Here is a 14,659-nt window from a genome sequence, read left to right on the forward strand (position 1 = left end):
GGCGGCGGAGGCCGCCCCTGCCCCACTCAAGAAGCCGAGCCTCTCTGCGCTTTCCCCCCGCCGCCGCCGCCGCCGCCGCCGCCGCCGCCGCCGCCGCCGCCGCCGCCGCCGCCGCCGCCGCCTCCCGCCCCAGGCCCCGCGCCGGGCCGGGCCTGTTGAGTTCGCCGGCCGGGTCCCGCGGGCTCCCAGGGACGGGGGTGATGGGCGGGGCGGGGCGGGGGGCTGTCTCTCTATACACACACACACACACACTCACACTCACTCACACAAGATGCGCCTCCACGGCTGGACTCGCCAAGGTGGAGCCCTCCCAGCCCCCCTCGTCTCCTCGCCCGGCCTCCTTCACCTACCCGCTGCCCACCCCCGGCGCGTCGCCGCCGCTGACGCTGACTGCGCACGCGCGCTCGCGCGGGGCGCTCGCCCTTTGACCCCAGCCAGGGGCCGCCCTCCCCCACAACCCCTTTCAGCTGCGCCCCCCCTCGCCCTGTGGGTGGGCTGCCGCCTATTCCCCCGGGCCAGGGCTGGGGCACAGCCAGTGTATGGGGCGTCTCTCTCTGGGGATGTGTCCCATGGGTGGGGTGGGGTGGCGTGGTTTGTGGGGCGCTGAAGAAATCAGTCCCCTCCATCTCCTACCTCTGGAAAACGCCCAAGCCCGTGGAGAACTGCCGGCACCGCTTCGTGGGGGCCGGGACCCTCCTCTGTGTCCTCCTGTGGCCCAGTCCAAGGGGCCTGGGCCTGGCCGGGGCTGCATTGGACCCCAACCACCCTGGCGTGTGGACTCGCTAAAAATCGGCCATTAGATATTGGATTCCAGCTTCCTTGAGGTCATTTCACTAATGAGTGCACCGGAAAGAGTTTCCTAATCCATCTGTGAGGGTGGCAACTGAAAGAGAATTTTAAAGCTGACAGAATAGGCGAGGGAAGGCATAGGAGATTTCCACACCCAGCAAGGAAGCCTTTCCCGAAATGGAAGAAAGAAACGAGCAAACAGAGACACCGGTAGCCCGCCCGGAAAAGAGTCTGCCCCCGAGAGAAAGTACCCTGACCAGGTTCACCCATGGGTGGGTGGGTGGCGAGCTAGCGAGGTTCAGAAGAGCGAGGACCGCAGTCTGTGCGGAAGACACCTGCGCTCGGGTGTGTGTGGCGGCCCGATTCGCAAGCAGCTCTAGATGTTAAACCAAGGAGAAGCCAGGGAGTTCCCAACGCCCCAGGTGTCCTCAGCCCACGACTGGCTGCTGTGGGAATGCGAAGCCCGGCTCCAGTCTCAGAGCGGGGTTCCCAGGAGGATCAGGCTGAAGCTGGGACTTGGCCTCAAAGTGTCCCCTCGCATGGCCACCCCCTTCCCCTTCCTGCTCCTCTACTCCTGGTGCCCCTCCATCCAGGGGCCAGACCTTAGAGAGTCACCGCAAGAGAATCCTGGTCCCAAAGGAGCCTTCTGGGGGACCGGTGCTGAGAGAGGTTGTGGGCATGGCCCGCTGGGGCTCTGCCCGACCCAGGGCTGAGAGATGCCACCTCCCAGCTCTGGGTCCCTGCAGGAAGTGTTGGCAAGCACAGGGCCAGTCCCCCAAAGGCCCAGGTGCAGGGAGCCCAGGCCAAGCAGCCTGTGGAAGAAGCCACTTGCCGTGCCACCCCGGGAACAGGACTGCAGGCCCCGGCCCTTCCCACCTCCTCCTCCTCCTCCTCCCCCCCCCGCACCTCCCCCCCCCGGACATGGCACAGGGCTCAGAGACACCTCAGACTCTTGCTACCCAAGGTGCAAAGGGCATCAGTTGCTCCTCCAAGCCCCCCGCCCAGCAGACCACGTTGTCCAGCCAGCCCCCGGGCCTCCCTGGGGTGCCCAGCACAAAAGTGCAGACACCCACCGGACCCTCAGTCTCAGCTTTCGGATGTTTTTGCCACTCTAAGGACCCGCAGGCCCGCTGGGCCTTCGGGCAGGACAGAGAGCCCCGGGATCCGCCTTGGAGAGCTGCGTGTACGTACGTCCCCATCAGGAGGCGGTCCCCACCTCCGCGGCTCTCCCCTTGGCTCTCCCCTTGCGGGGAGCGGCAGCAGCCTGCAGCCGCAGGGCCTCAGGGAAGACACCAGGCTGGGCCCCCGCGGCACAGCGGGGGCACGTCCCCCGCACTCGACTTAGGGACGGCTGCTGGAGACTGCTGCGGCCACCCTGCTGCCGGGTTTCTGGAGGGCTTCCTGGAAGCAGCGTCCACACCAAGCCCTTGGAAGGCCCAGGCGACGGAGGAGCCGGTCAGGCAGGGGCCGAGGACGGTGAGAGGCCGGGCGGGAAGGAGCATGTCAGGCAGGGGCAGAGGACGGTGACAGGCCGGGCGGGGAGGAGCCGGTCAGGCGGGGGCCCAGGACAGTGACGGGCCTGGCCGGGGAGGAGTGCGTCAGGCAGGGGCAGAGGAGACGGGCTGGGTAAGGGTTAGGGTTACAGTTAGGGCACAATTCACAATCGCAAAGACGTGGAAGCGACCCGAGTGCCCATCCATCCAGGAGTGCATGAATAAAATGTGGCGCGTGGACACCACGGAGTGCCATTCGGCTGTGAGGAGCAGCGGTGAGAGGGCACCTCTCGTGTTCTCCTGGCCAGAGCTGGAACCTGTTCCAGTAAGCCAAGTATCCCAAGAATGGACACACGAGCACCACGTGAGCGCGCTCACCAGCAAATTGGAACGAACGGATGGACACCTAAGTGGACGGAGAGGAATCACCTTCATCGGGTGGGTGTCGGGCGGGTGGGGGGAGGGGATGGGCATCCACATCCATTAGGAATGGGGTGGGTGCGCACCGACTGGGGGATGGGCGCACTTGAAGCTCTGACCCCAGGGGGGAGGCTTGGAGAGGGCAACGTACCCGACCTTAACACTGGTACCCCCACAATACGCTGGAACAACATGAGAGGTATATGAATGAGAACACAGGGGGGAGGGGGGCACGGGCAATACATGTCACCTGAATACTTGTACTCCCATCATCTGCTTGAAAAGAGAGAGGAAAGAAAATGCAATAATAGAGGTAAGAGACACTTTTTAAAAATAATGAATCCGAAGAGAAAAGTAAAAGGAGGCCTGTGGAGCAGGTCTGGGTGTGACTCCGGATCCCCCAACATCAGGTGCCACCACCAAAGATTCCTGCGTGGAGCCCATAGAACCCCCAAAAGCAACGGGACGAGTTCTGGTCACATACTCCCTCAAAATGACATCCTGGCCTTCTTCTGGAACTCCCTCCCCTCTCAGACTCTCAAGGTTTCCTCCAGCGTGTCGGTTCCCACAGAGCAGACCTTTGGTCTGAGACCTGACAGTCCAGATGCCACGCATGCTGCCGCGTGGCGGCGGTGTCTCGGCTTGGGACAAGAGGAGGCCCCACGGTGCGGGCTGGGGCGCCAGGCACCGCGGCGGGCGCTGAGGGTTGGGGTCACCCCCACACCGGGCCGCCGCCGCGCTCCCAGAAAGGGGACAGAACAAGAGGCAAAAAAAAAAAAAAAAAAAAGAAGCAGCCTGAGGCACCCGGTATTCCCAGGCGGTCTCCCATCCAAGTCCTAACCGGGCCCCACCCTGCTTAGCTTCCGAGACCAGACGAGATCGGGGGCGTTCAGGGTGGTGTGGCCCTAGACGGCGGCGGAGGCCGCCCCTGCCCCACTCAAGAAGCCGAGCCTCTCTGCGCTTTCCCCCCGCCGCCGCCGCCGCCGCCGCCGCCGCCGCCGCCGCCGCCGCCGCCGCCGCCTCCCGCCCCAGGCCCCGCGCCGGGCCGGGCCTGTTGAGTTCGCCGGCCGGGTCCCGCGGGCTCCCAGGGACGGGGGTGATGGGCGGGGCGGGGCGGGGGGCTGTCTCTCTATACACACACACACACACACTCACACTCACTCACACAAGATGCGCCTCCACGGCTGGACTCGCCAAGGTGGAGCCCTCCCAGCCCCCCTCGTCTCCTCGCCCGGCCTCCTTCACCTACCCGCTGCCCACCCCCGGCGCGTCGCCGCCGCTGACGCTGACTGCGCACGCGCGCTCGCGCGGGGCGCTCGCCCTTTGACCCCAGCCAGGGGCCGCCCTCCCCCACAACCCCTTTCAGCTGCGCCCCCCCTCGCCCTGTGGGTGGGCTGCCGCCTATTCCCCCGGGCCAGGGCTGGGGCACAGCCAGTGTATGGGGCGTCTCTCTCTGGGGATGTGTCCCATGGGTGGGGTGGGGTGGCGTGGTTTGTGGGGCGCTGAAGAAATCAGTCCCCTCCATCTCCTACCTCTGGAAAACGCCCAAGCCCGTGGAGAACTGCCGGCACCGCTTCGTGGGGGCCGGGACCCTCCTCTGTGTCCTCCTGTGGCCCAGTCCAAGGGGCCTGGGCCTGGCCGGGGCTGCATTGGACCCCAACCACCCTGGCGTGTGGACTCGCTAAAAATCGGCCATTAGATATTGGATTCCAGCTTCCTTGAGGTCATTTCACTAATGAGTGCACCGGAAAGAGTTTCCTAATCCATCTGTGAGGGTGGCAACTGAAAGAGAATTTTAAAGCTGACAGAATAGGCGAGGGAAGGCATAGGAGATTTCCACACCCAGCAAGGAAGCCTTTCCCGAAATGGAAGAAAGAAACGAGCAAACAGAGACACCGGTAGCCCGCCCGGAAAAGAGTCTGCCCCCGAGAGAAAGTACCCTGACCAGGTTCACCCATGGGTGGGTGGGTGGCGAGCTAGCGAGGTTCAGAAGAGCGAGGACCGCAGTCTGTGCGGAAGACACCTGCGCTCGGGTGTGTGTGGCGGCCCGATTCGCAAGCAGCTCTAGATGTTAAACCAAGGAGAAGCCAGGGAGTTCCCAACGCCCCAGGTGTCCTCAGCCCACGACTGGCTGCTGTGGGAATGCGAAGCCCGGCTCCTTGTCTCAGAGCGGGGTTCCCAGGAGGATCAGGCTGAAGCTGGGACTTGGCCTCAAAGTGTCCCCTCGCATGGCCACCCCCTTCCCCTTCCTGCTCCTCTACTCCTGGTGCCCCTCCATCCAGGGGCCAGACCTTAGAGAGTCACCGCAAGAGAATCCTGGTCCCCAAGGAGCCTTCTGGGGGACCGGTGCTGAGAGAGGTTGTGGGCATGGCCCGCTGGGGCTCTGCCCGACCCAGGGCTGAGAGATGCCACCTCCCAGCTCTGGGTCCCTGCAGGAAGTGTTGGCAAGCACAGGGCCAGTCCCCCAAAGGCCCAGGTGCAGGGAGCCCAGGCCAAGCAGCCTGTGGAAGAAGCCACTTGCCGTGCCACCCCGGGAACAGGACTGCAGGCCCCGGCCCTTCCCACCTCCTCCTCCTCCTCCTCCCCCCCCCGCACCTCCCCCCCCCGGACATGGCACAGGGCTCAGAGACACCTCAGACTCTTGCTACCCAAGGTGCAAAGGGCATCAGTTGCTCCTCCAAGCCCCCCGCCCAGCAGACCACGTTGTCCAGCCAGCCCCCGGGCCTCCCTGGGGTGCCCAGCACAAAAGTGCAGACACCCACCGGACCCTCAGTCTCAGCTTTCGGATGTTTTTGCCACTCTAAGGACCCGCAGGCCCGCTGGGCCTTCGGGCAGGACAGAGAGCCCCGGGATCCGCCTTGGAGAGCTGCGTGTACGTACGTCCCCATCAGGAGGCGGTCCCCACCTCCGCGGCTCTCCCCTTGGCTCTCCCCTTGCGGGGAGCGGCAGCAGCCTGCAGCCGCAGGGCCTCAGGGAAGACACCAGGCTGGGCCCCCGCGGCACAGCGGGGGCACGTCCCCCGCACTCGACTTAGGGACGGCTGCTGGAGACTGCTGCGGCCACCCTGCTGCCGGGTTTCTGGAGGGCTTCCTGGAAGCAGCGTCCACACCAAGCCCTTGGAAGGCCCAGGCGACGGAGGAGCCGGTCAGGCAGGGGCCGAGGACGGTGAGAGGCCGGGCGGGAAGGAGCATGTCAGGCAGGGGCAGAGGACGGTGACAGGCCGGGCGGGGAGGAGCCGGTCAGGCGGGGGCCCAGGACAGTGACGGGCCTGGCCGGGGAGGAGTGCGTCAGGCAGGGGCAGAGGAGACGGGCTGGGTAAGGGTTAGGGTTACAGTTAGGGCACAATTCACAATCGCAAAGACGTGGAAGCGACCCGAGTGCCCATCCATCCAGGAGTGCATGAATAAAATGTGGCGCGTGGACACCACGGAGTGCCATTCGGCTGTGAGGAGCAGCGGTGAGAGGGCACCTCTCGTGTTCTCCTGGCCAGAGCTGGAACCTGTTCCAGTAAGCCAAGTATCCCAAGAATGGACACACGAGCACCACGTGAGCGCGCTCACCAGCAAATTGGAACGAACGGATGGACACCTAAGTGGACGGAGAGGAATCACCTTCATCGGGTGGGTGTCGGGCGGGTGGGGGGAGGGGATGGGCATCCACATCCATTAGGAATGGGGTGGGTGCGCACCGACTGGGGGATGGGCGCACTTGAAGCTCTGACCCCAGGGGGGAGGCTTGGAGAGGGCAACGTACCCGACCTTAACACTGGTACCCCCACAATACGCTGGAACAACATGAGAGGTATATGAATGAGAACACAGGGGGGAGGGGGGCACGGGCAATACATGTCACCTGAATACTTGTACTCCCATCATCTGCTTGAAAAGAGAGAGGAAAGAAAATGCAATAATAGAGGTAAGAGACACTTTTTAAAAATAATGAATCCGAAGAGAAAAGTAAAAGGAGGCCTGTGGAGCAGGTCTGGGTGTGACTCCGGATCCCCCAACATCAGGTGCCACCACCAAAGATTCCTGCGTGGAGCCCATAGAACCCCCAAAAGCAACGGGACGAGTTCTGGTCACATACTCCCTCAAAATGACATCCTGGCCTTCTTCTGGAACTCCCTCCCCTCTCAGACTCTCAAGGTTTCCTCCAGCGTGTCGGTTCCCACAGAGCAGACCTTTGGTCTGAGACCTGACAGTCCAGATGCCACGCATGCTGCCGCGTGGCGGCGGTGTCTCGGCTTGGGACAAGAGGAGGCCCCACGGTGCGGGCTGGGGCGCCAGGCACCGCGGCGGGCGCTGAGGGTTGGGGTCACCCCCACACCGGGCCGCCGCCGCGCTCCCAGAAAGGGGACAGAACAAGAGGCAAAAAAAAAAAAAAAAAAAAGAAGCAGCCTGAGGCACCCGGTATTCCCAGGCGGTCTCCCATCCAAGTCCTAACCGGGCCCCACCCTGCTTAGCTTCCGAGACCAGACGAGATCGGGGGCGTTCAGGGTGGTGTGGCCCTAGACGGCGGCGGAGGCCGCCCCTGCCCCACTCAAGAAGCCGAGCCTCTCTGCGCTTTCCCCCCGCCGCCGCCGCCGCCGCCGCCGCCGCCGCCGCCGCCGCCGCCGCCGCCGCCGCCGCCGCCGCCGCCGCCTCCCGCCCCAGGCCCCGCGCCGGGCCGGGCCTGTTGAGTTCGCCGGCCGGGTCCCGCGGGCTCCCAGGGACGGGGGTGATGGGCGGGGCGGGGCGGGGGGCTGTCTCTCTATACACACACACACACACACTCACACTCACTCACACAAGATGCGCCTCCACGGCTGGACTCGCCAAGGTGGAGCCCTCCCAGCCCCCCTCGTCTCCTCGCCCGGCCTCCTTCACCTACCCGCTGCCCACCCCCGGCGCGTCGCCGCCGCTGACGCTGACTGCGCACGCGCGCTCGCGCGGGGCGCTCGCCCTTTGACCCCAGCCAGGGGCCGCCCTCCCCCACAACCCCTTTCAGCTGCGCCCCCCCTCGCCCTGTGGGTGGGCTGCCGCCTATTCCCCCGGGCCAGGGCTGGGGCACAGCCAGTGTATGGGGCGTCTCTCTCTGGGGATGTGTCCCATGGGTGGGGTGGGGTGGCGTGGTTTGTGGGGCGCTGAAGAAATCAGTCCCCTCCATCTCCTACCTCTGGAAAACGCCCAAGCCCGTGGAGAACTGCCGGCACCGCTTCGTGGGGGCCGGGACCCTCCTCTGTGTCCTCCTGTGGCCCAGTCCAAGGGGCCTGGGCCTGGCCGGGGCTGCATTGGACCCCAACCACCCTGGCGTGTGGACTCGCTAAAAATCGGCCATTAGATATTGGATTCCAGCTTCCTTGAGGTCATTTCACTAATGAGTGCACCGGAAAGAGTTTCCTAATCCATCTGTGAGGGTGGCAACTGAAAGAGAATTTTAAAGCTGACAGAATAGGCGAGGGAAGGCATAGGAGATTTCCACACCCAGCAAGGAAGCCTTTCCCGAAATGGAAGAAAGAAACGAGCAAACAGAGACACCGGTAGCCCGCCCGGAAAAGAGTCTGCCCCCGAGAGAAAGTACCCTGACCAGGTTCACCCATGGGTGGGTGGGTGGCGAGCTAGCGAGGTTCAGAAGAGCGAGGACCGCAGTCTGTGCGGAAGACACCTGCGCTCGGGTGTGTGTGGCGGCCCGATTCGCAAGCAGCTCTAGATGTTAAACCAAGGAGAAGCCAGGGAGTTCCCAACGCCCCAGGTGTCCTCAGCCCACGACTGGCTGCTGTGGGAATGCGAAGCCCGGCTCCTTGTCTCAGAGCGGGGTTCCCAGGAGGATCAGGCTGAAGCTGGGACTTGGCCTCAAAGTGTCCCCTCGCATGGCCACCCCCTTCCCCTTCCTGCTCCTCTACTCCTGGTGCCCCTCCATCCAGGGGCCAGACCTTAGAGAGTCACCGCAAGAGAATCCTGGTCCCCAAGGAGCCTTCTGGGGGACCGGTGCTGAGAGAGGTTGTGGGCATGGCCCGCTGGGGCTCTGCCCGACCCAGGGCTGAGAGATGCCACCTCCCAGCTCTGGGTCCCTGCAGGAAGTGTTGGCAAGCACAGGGCCAGTCCCCCAAAGGCCCAGGTGCAGGGAGCCCAGGCCAAGCAGCCTGTGGAAGAAGCCACTTGCCGTGCCACCCCGGGAACAGGACTGCAGGCCCCGGCCCTTCCCACCTCCTCCTCCTCCTCCTCCCCCCCCCGCACCTCCCCCCCCCGGACATGGCACAGGGCTCAGAGACACCTCAGACTCTTGCTACCCAAGGTGCAAAGGGCATCAGTTGCTCCTCCAAGCCCCCCGCCCAGCAGACCACGTTGTCCAGCCAGCCCCCGGGCCTCCCTGGGGTGCCCAGCACAAAAGTGCAGACACCCACCGGACCCTCAGTCTCAGCTTTCGGATGTTTTTGCCACTCTAAGGACCCGCAGGCCCGCTGGGCCTTCGGGCAGGACAGAGAGCCCCGGGATCCGCCTTGGAGAGCTGCGTGTACGTACGTCCCCATCAGGAGGCGGTCCCCACCTCCGCGGCTCTCCCCTTGGCTCTCCCCTTGGCTCTCCCCTTGCGGGGAGCGGCAGCAGCCTGCAGCCGCAGGGCCTCAGGGAAGACACCAGGCTGGGCCCCCGCGGCACAGCGGGGGCACGTCCCCCGCACTCGACTTAGGGACGGCTGCTGGAGACTGCTGCGGCCACCCTGCTGCCGGGTTTCTGGAGGGCTTCCTGGAAGCAGCGTCCACACCAAGCCCTTGGAAGGCCCAGGCGACGGAGGAGCCGGTCAGGCAGGGGCCGAGGACGGTGAGAGGCCGGGCGGGAAGGAGCATGTCAGGCAGGGGCAGAGGACGGTGACAGGCCGGGCGGGGAGGAGCCGGTCAGGCGGGGGCCCAGGACAGTGACGGGCCTGGCCGGGGAGGAGTGCGTCAGGCAGGGGCAGAGGAGACGGGCTGGGTAAGGGTTAGGGTTACAGTTAGGGCACAATTCACAATCGCAAAGACGTGGAAGCGACCCGAGTGCCCATCCATCCAGGAGTGCATGAATAAAATGTGGCGCGTGGACACCACGGAGTGCCATTCGGCTGTGAGGAGCAGCGGTGAGAGGGCACCTCTCGTGTTCTCCTGGCCAGAGCTGGAACCCGTTCCAGTAAGCCAAGTATCCCAAGAATGGACACACGAGCACCACGTGAGCGCGCTCACCAGCAAATTGGAACGAACGGATGGACACCTAAGTGGACGGAGAGGAATCACCTTCATCGGGTGGGTGTCGGGCGGGTGGGGGGAGGGGATGGGCATCCACATCCATTAGGAATGGGGTGGGTGCGCACCGACTGGGGGATGGGCGCACTTGAAGCTCTGACCCCAGGGGGGAGGCTTGGAGAGGGCAACGTACCCGACCTTAACACTGGTACCCCCACAATACGCTGGAACAACATGAGAGGTATATGAATGAGAACACAGGGGGGAGGGGGGCACGGGCAATACATGTCACCTGAATACTTGTACTCCCATCATCTGCTTGAAAAGAGAGAGGAAAGAAAATGCAATAATAGAGGTAAGAGACACTTTTTAAAAATAATGAATCCGAAGAGAAAAGTAAAAGGAGGCCTGTGGAGCAGGTCTGGGTGTGACTCCGGATCCCCCAACATCAGGTGCCACCACCAAAGATTCCTGCGTGGAGCCCATAGAACCCCCAAAAGCAACGGGACGAGTTCTGGTCACATACTCCCTCAAAATGACATCCTGGCCTTCTTCTGGAACTCCCTCCCCTCTCAGACTCTCAAGGTTTCCTCCAGCGTGTCGGTTCCCACAGAGCAGACCTTTGGTCTGAGACCTGACAGTCCAGATGCCACGCATGCTGCCGCGTGGCGGCGGTGTCTCGGCTTGGGACAAGAGGAGGCCCCACGGTGCGGGCTGGGGCGCCAGGCACCGCGGCGGGCGCTGAGGGTTGGGGTCACCCCCACACCGGGCCGCCGCCGCGCTCCCAGAAAGGGGACAGAACAAGAGGCAAAAAAAAAAAAAAAAAAAAGAAGCAGCCTGAGGCACCCGGTATTCCCAGGCGGTCTCCCATCCAAGTCCTAACCGGGCCCCACCCTGCTTAGCTTCCGAGACCAGACGAGATCGGGGGCGTTCAGGGTGGTGTGGCCCTAGACGGCGGCGGAGGCCGCCCCTGCCCCACTCAAGAAGCCGAGCCTCTCTGCGCTTTCCCCCCGCCGCCGCCGCCGCCGCCGCCGCCGCCGCCGCCGCCGCCGCCGCCGCCGCCGCCGCCTCCCGCCCCAGGCCCCGCGCCGGGCCGGGCCTGTTGAGTTCGCCGGCCGGGTCCCGCGGGCTCCCAGGGACGGGGGTGATGGGCGGGGCGGGGCGGGGGGCTGTCTCTCTATACACACACACACACACACTCACACTCACTCACACAAGATGCGCCTCCACGGCTGGACTCGCCAAGGTGGAGCCCTCCCAGCCCCCCTCGTCTCCTCGCCCGGCCTCCTTCACCTACCCGCTGCCCACCCCCGGCGCGTCGCCGCCGCTGACGCTGACTGCGCACGCGCGCTCGCGCGGGGCGCTCGCCCTTTGACCCCAGCCAGGGGCCGCCCTCCCCCACAACCCCTTTCAGCTGCGCCCCCCCTCGCCCTGTGGGTGGGCTGCCGCCTATTCCCCCGGGCCAGGGCTGGGGCACAGCCAGTGTATGGGGCGTCTCTCTCTGGGGATGTGTCCCATGGGTGGGGTGGGGTGGCGTGGTTTGTGGGGCGCTGAAGAAATCAGTCCCCTCCATCTCCTACCTCTGGAAAACGCCCAAGCCCGTGGAGAACTGCCGGCACCGCTTCGTGGGGGCCGGGACCCTCCTCTGTGTCCTCCTGTGGCCCAGTCCAAGGGGCCTGGGCCTGGCCGGGGCTGCATTGGACCCCAACCACCCTGGCGTGTGGACTCGCTAAAAATCGGCCATTAGATATTGGATTCCAGCTTCCTTGAGGTCATTTCACTAATGAGTGCACCGGAAAGAGTTTCCTAATCCATCTGTGAGGGTGGCAACTGAAAGAGAATTTTAAAGCTGACAGAATAGGCGAGGGAAGGCATAGGAGATTTCCACACCCAGCAAGGAAGCCTTTCCCGAAATGGAAGAAAGAAACGAGCAAACAGAGACACCGGTAGCCCGCCCGGAAAAGAGTCTGCCCCCGAGAGAAAGTACCCTGACCAGGTTCACCCATGGGTGGGTGGGTGGCGAGCTAGCGAGGTTCAGAAGAGCGAGGACCGCAGTCTGTGCGGAAGACACCTGCGCTCGGGTGTGTGTGGCGGCCCGATTCGCAAGCAGCTCTAGATGTTAAACCAAGGAGAAGCCAGGGAGTTCCCAACGCCCCAGGTGTCCTCAGCCCACGACTGGCTGCTGTGGGAATGCGAAGCCCGGCTCCTTGTCTCAGAGCGGGGTTCCCAGGAGGATCAGGCTGAAGCTGGGACTTGGCCTCAAAGTGTCCCCTCGCATGGCCACCCCCTTCCCCTTCCTGCTCCTCTACTCCTGGTGCCCCTCCATCCAGGGGCCAGACCTTAGAGAGTCACCGCAAGAGAATCCTGGTCCCCAAGGAGCCTTCTGGGGGACCGGTGCTGAGAGAGGTTGTGGGCATGGCCCGCTGGGGCTCTGCCCGACCCAGGGCTGAGAGATGCCACCTCCCAGCTCTGGGTCCCTGCAGGAAGTGTTGGCAAGCACAGGGCCAGTCCCCCAAAGGCCCAGGTGCAGGGAGCCCAGGCCAAGCAGCCTGTGGAAGAAGCCACTTGCCGTGCCACCCCGGGAACAGGACTGCAGGCCCCGGCCCTTCCCACCTCCTCCTCCTCCTCCTCCCCCCCCCGCACCTCCCCCCCCCGGACATGGCACAGGGCTCAGAGACACCTCAGACTCTTGCTACCCAAGGTGCAAAGGGCATCAGTTGCTCCTCCAAGCCCCCCGCCCAGCAGACCACGTTGTCCAGCCAGCCCCCGGGCCTCCCTGGGGTGCCCAGCACAAAAGTGCAGACACCCACCGGACCCTCAGTCTCAGCTTTCGGATGTTTTTGCCACTCTAAGGACCCGCAGGCCCGCTGGGCCTTCGGGCAGGACAGAGAGCCCCGGGATCCGCCTTGGAGAGCTGCGTGTACGTACGTCCCCATCAGGAGGCGGTCCCCACCTCCGCGGCTCTCCCCTTGGCTCTCCCCTTGGCTCTCCCCTTGCGGGGAGCGGCAGCAGCCTGCAGCCGCAGGGCCTCAGGGAAGACACCAGGCTGGGCCCCCGCGGCACAGCGGGGGCACGTCCCCCGCACTCGACTTAGGGACGGCTGCTGGAGACTGCTGCGGCCACCCTGCTGCCGGGTTTCTGGAGGGCTTCCTGGAAGCAGCGTCCACACCAAGCCCTTGGAAGGCCCAGGCGACGGAGGAGCCGGTCAGGCAGGGGCCGAGGACGGTGAGAGGCCGGGCGGGAAGGAGCATGTCAGGCAGGGGCAGAGGACGGTGACAGGCCGGGCGGGGAGGAGCCGGTCAGGCGGGGGCCCAGGACAGTGACGGGCCTGGCCGGGGAGGAGTGCGTCAGGCAGGGGCAGAGGAGACGGGCTGGGTAAGGGTTAGGGTTACAGTTAGGGCACAATTCACAATCGCAAAGACGTGGAAGCGACCCGAGTGCCCATCCATCCAGGAGTGCATGAATAAAATGTGGCGCGTGGACACCACGGAGTGCCATTCGGCTGTGAGGAGCAGCGGTGAGAGGGCACCTCTCGTGTTCTCCTGGCCAGAGCTGGAACCCGTTCCAGTAAGCCAAGTATCCCAAGAATGGACACACGAGCACCACGTGAGCGCGCTCACCAGCAAATTGGAACGAACGGATGGACACCTAAGTGGACGGAGAGGAATCACCTTCATCGGGTGGGTGTCGGGCGGGTGGGGGGAGGGGATGGGCATCCACATCCATTAGGCATGGGGTGGGTGCGCACCGACTGGGGGATGGGCGCACTTGAAGCTCTGACCCCAGGGGGGAGGCTTGGAGAGGGCAACGTACCCGACCTTAACACTGGTACCCCCACAATACGCTGGAACAACATGAGAGGTATATGAATGAGAACACAGGGGGGAGGGGGGCACGGGCAATACATGTCACCTGAATACTTGTACTCCCATCATCTGCTTGAAAAGAGAGAGGAAAGAAAATGCAATAATAGAGGTAAGAGACACTTTTTAAAAATAATGAATCCGAAGAGAAAAGTAAAAGGAGGCCTGTGGAGCAGGTCTGGGTGTGACTCCGGATCCCCCAACATCAGGTGCCACCACCAAAGATTCCTGCGTGGAGCCCATAGAACCCCCAAAAGCAACGGGACGAGTTCTGGTCACATACTCCCTCAAAATGACATCCTGGCCTTCTTCTGGAACTCCCTCCCCTCTCAGACTCTCAAGGTTTCCTCCAGCGTGTCGGTTCCCACAGAGCAGACCTTTGGTCTGAGACCTGACAGTCCAGATGCCACGCATGCTGCCGCGTGGCGGCGGTGTCTCGGCTTGGGACAAGAGGAGGCCCCACGGTGCGGGCTGGGGCGCCAGGCACCGCGGCGGGCGCTGAGGGTTGGGGTCACCCCCACACCGGGCCGCCGCCGCGCTCCCAGAAAGGGGACAGAACAAGAGGCAAAAAAAAAAAAAAAAAAAAAGAAGCAGCCTGAGGCACCCGGTATTCCCAGGCGGTCTCCCATCCAAGTCCTAACCGGGCCCCACCCTGCTTAGCTTCCGAGACCAGACGAGATCGGGGGCGTTCAGGGTGGTGTGGCCCTAGACGGCGGCGGAGGCCGCCCCTGCCCCACTCAAGAAGCCGAGCCTCTCTGCGCTTTCCCCCCGCCGCCGCCGCCGCCGCCGCCGCCGCCGCCGCCGCCGCCGCCGCCGCCGCCTCCCGCCCCAGGCCCCGCGCCGGGCCGGGCCTGTTGAGTTCGCCGGCCGGGTCCCGCGGGCTCCCAGGGACGGGGGTGATG

At 64.4% G+C, this 14,659-nt stretch overlaps 4 pseudogenes; all 4 read right to left on the reverse strand.

Annotated features, from left to right (window-relative positions):
* Positions 1-3,494: 3,494 nt before the first annotated feature.
* Positions 3,495-3,613, reverse strand: LOC142865410 (uncharacterized; annotated as a pseudogene).
* Positions 3,614-7,096: 3,483 nt separating this feature from the next.
* Positions 7,097-7,215, reverse strand: LOC142865411 (uncharacterized; annotated as a pseudogene).
* A 3,513-nt stretch (positions 7,216-10,728) lies between these two features.
* On the reverse strand, positions 10,729-10,847 carry LOC142865412 (uncharacterized; annotated as a pseudogene).
* A 3,502-nt stretch (positions 10,848-14,349) lies between these two features.
* Positions 14,350-14,468, reverse strand: LOC142865413 (uncharacterized; annotated as a pseudogene).
* Positions 14,469-14,659: the final 191 nt, after the last annotated feature.

The sequence above is a fragment of the Microcebus murinus genome, chromosome 28, assembly GCF_040939455.1.
Source record: "Microcebus murinus isolate Inina chromosome 28, M.murinus_Inina_mat1.0, whole genome shotgun sequence".
Taxonomy (NCBI): Eukaryota; Metazoa; Chordata; class Mammalia; order Primates; family Cheirogaleidae; genus Microcebus; species Microcebus murinus.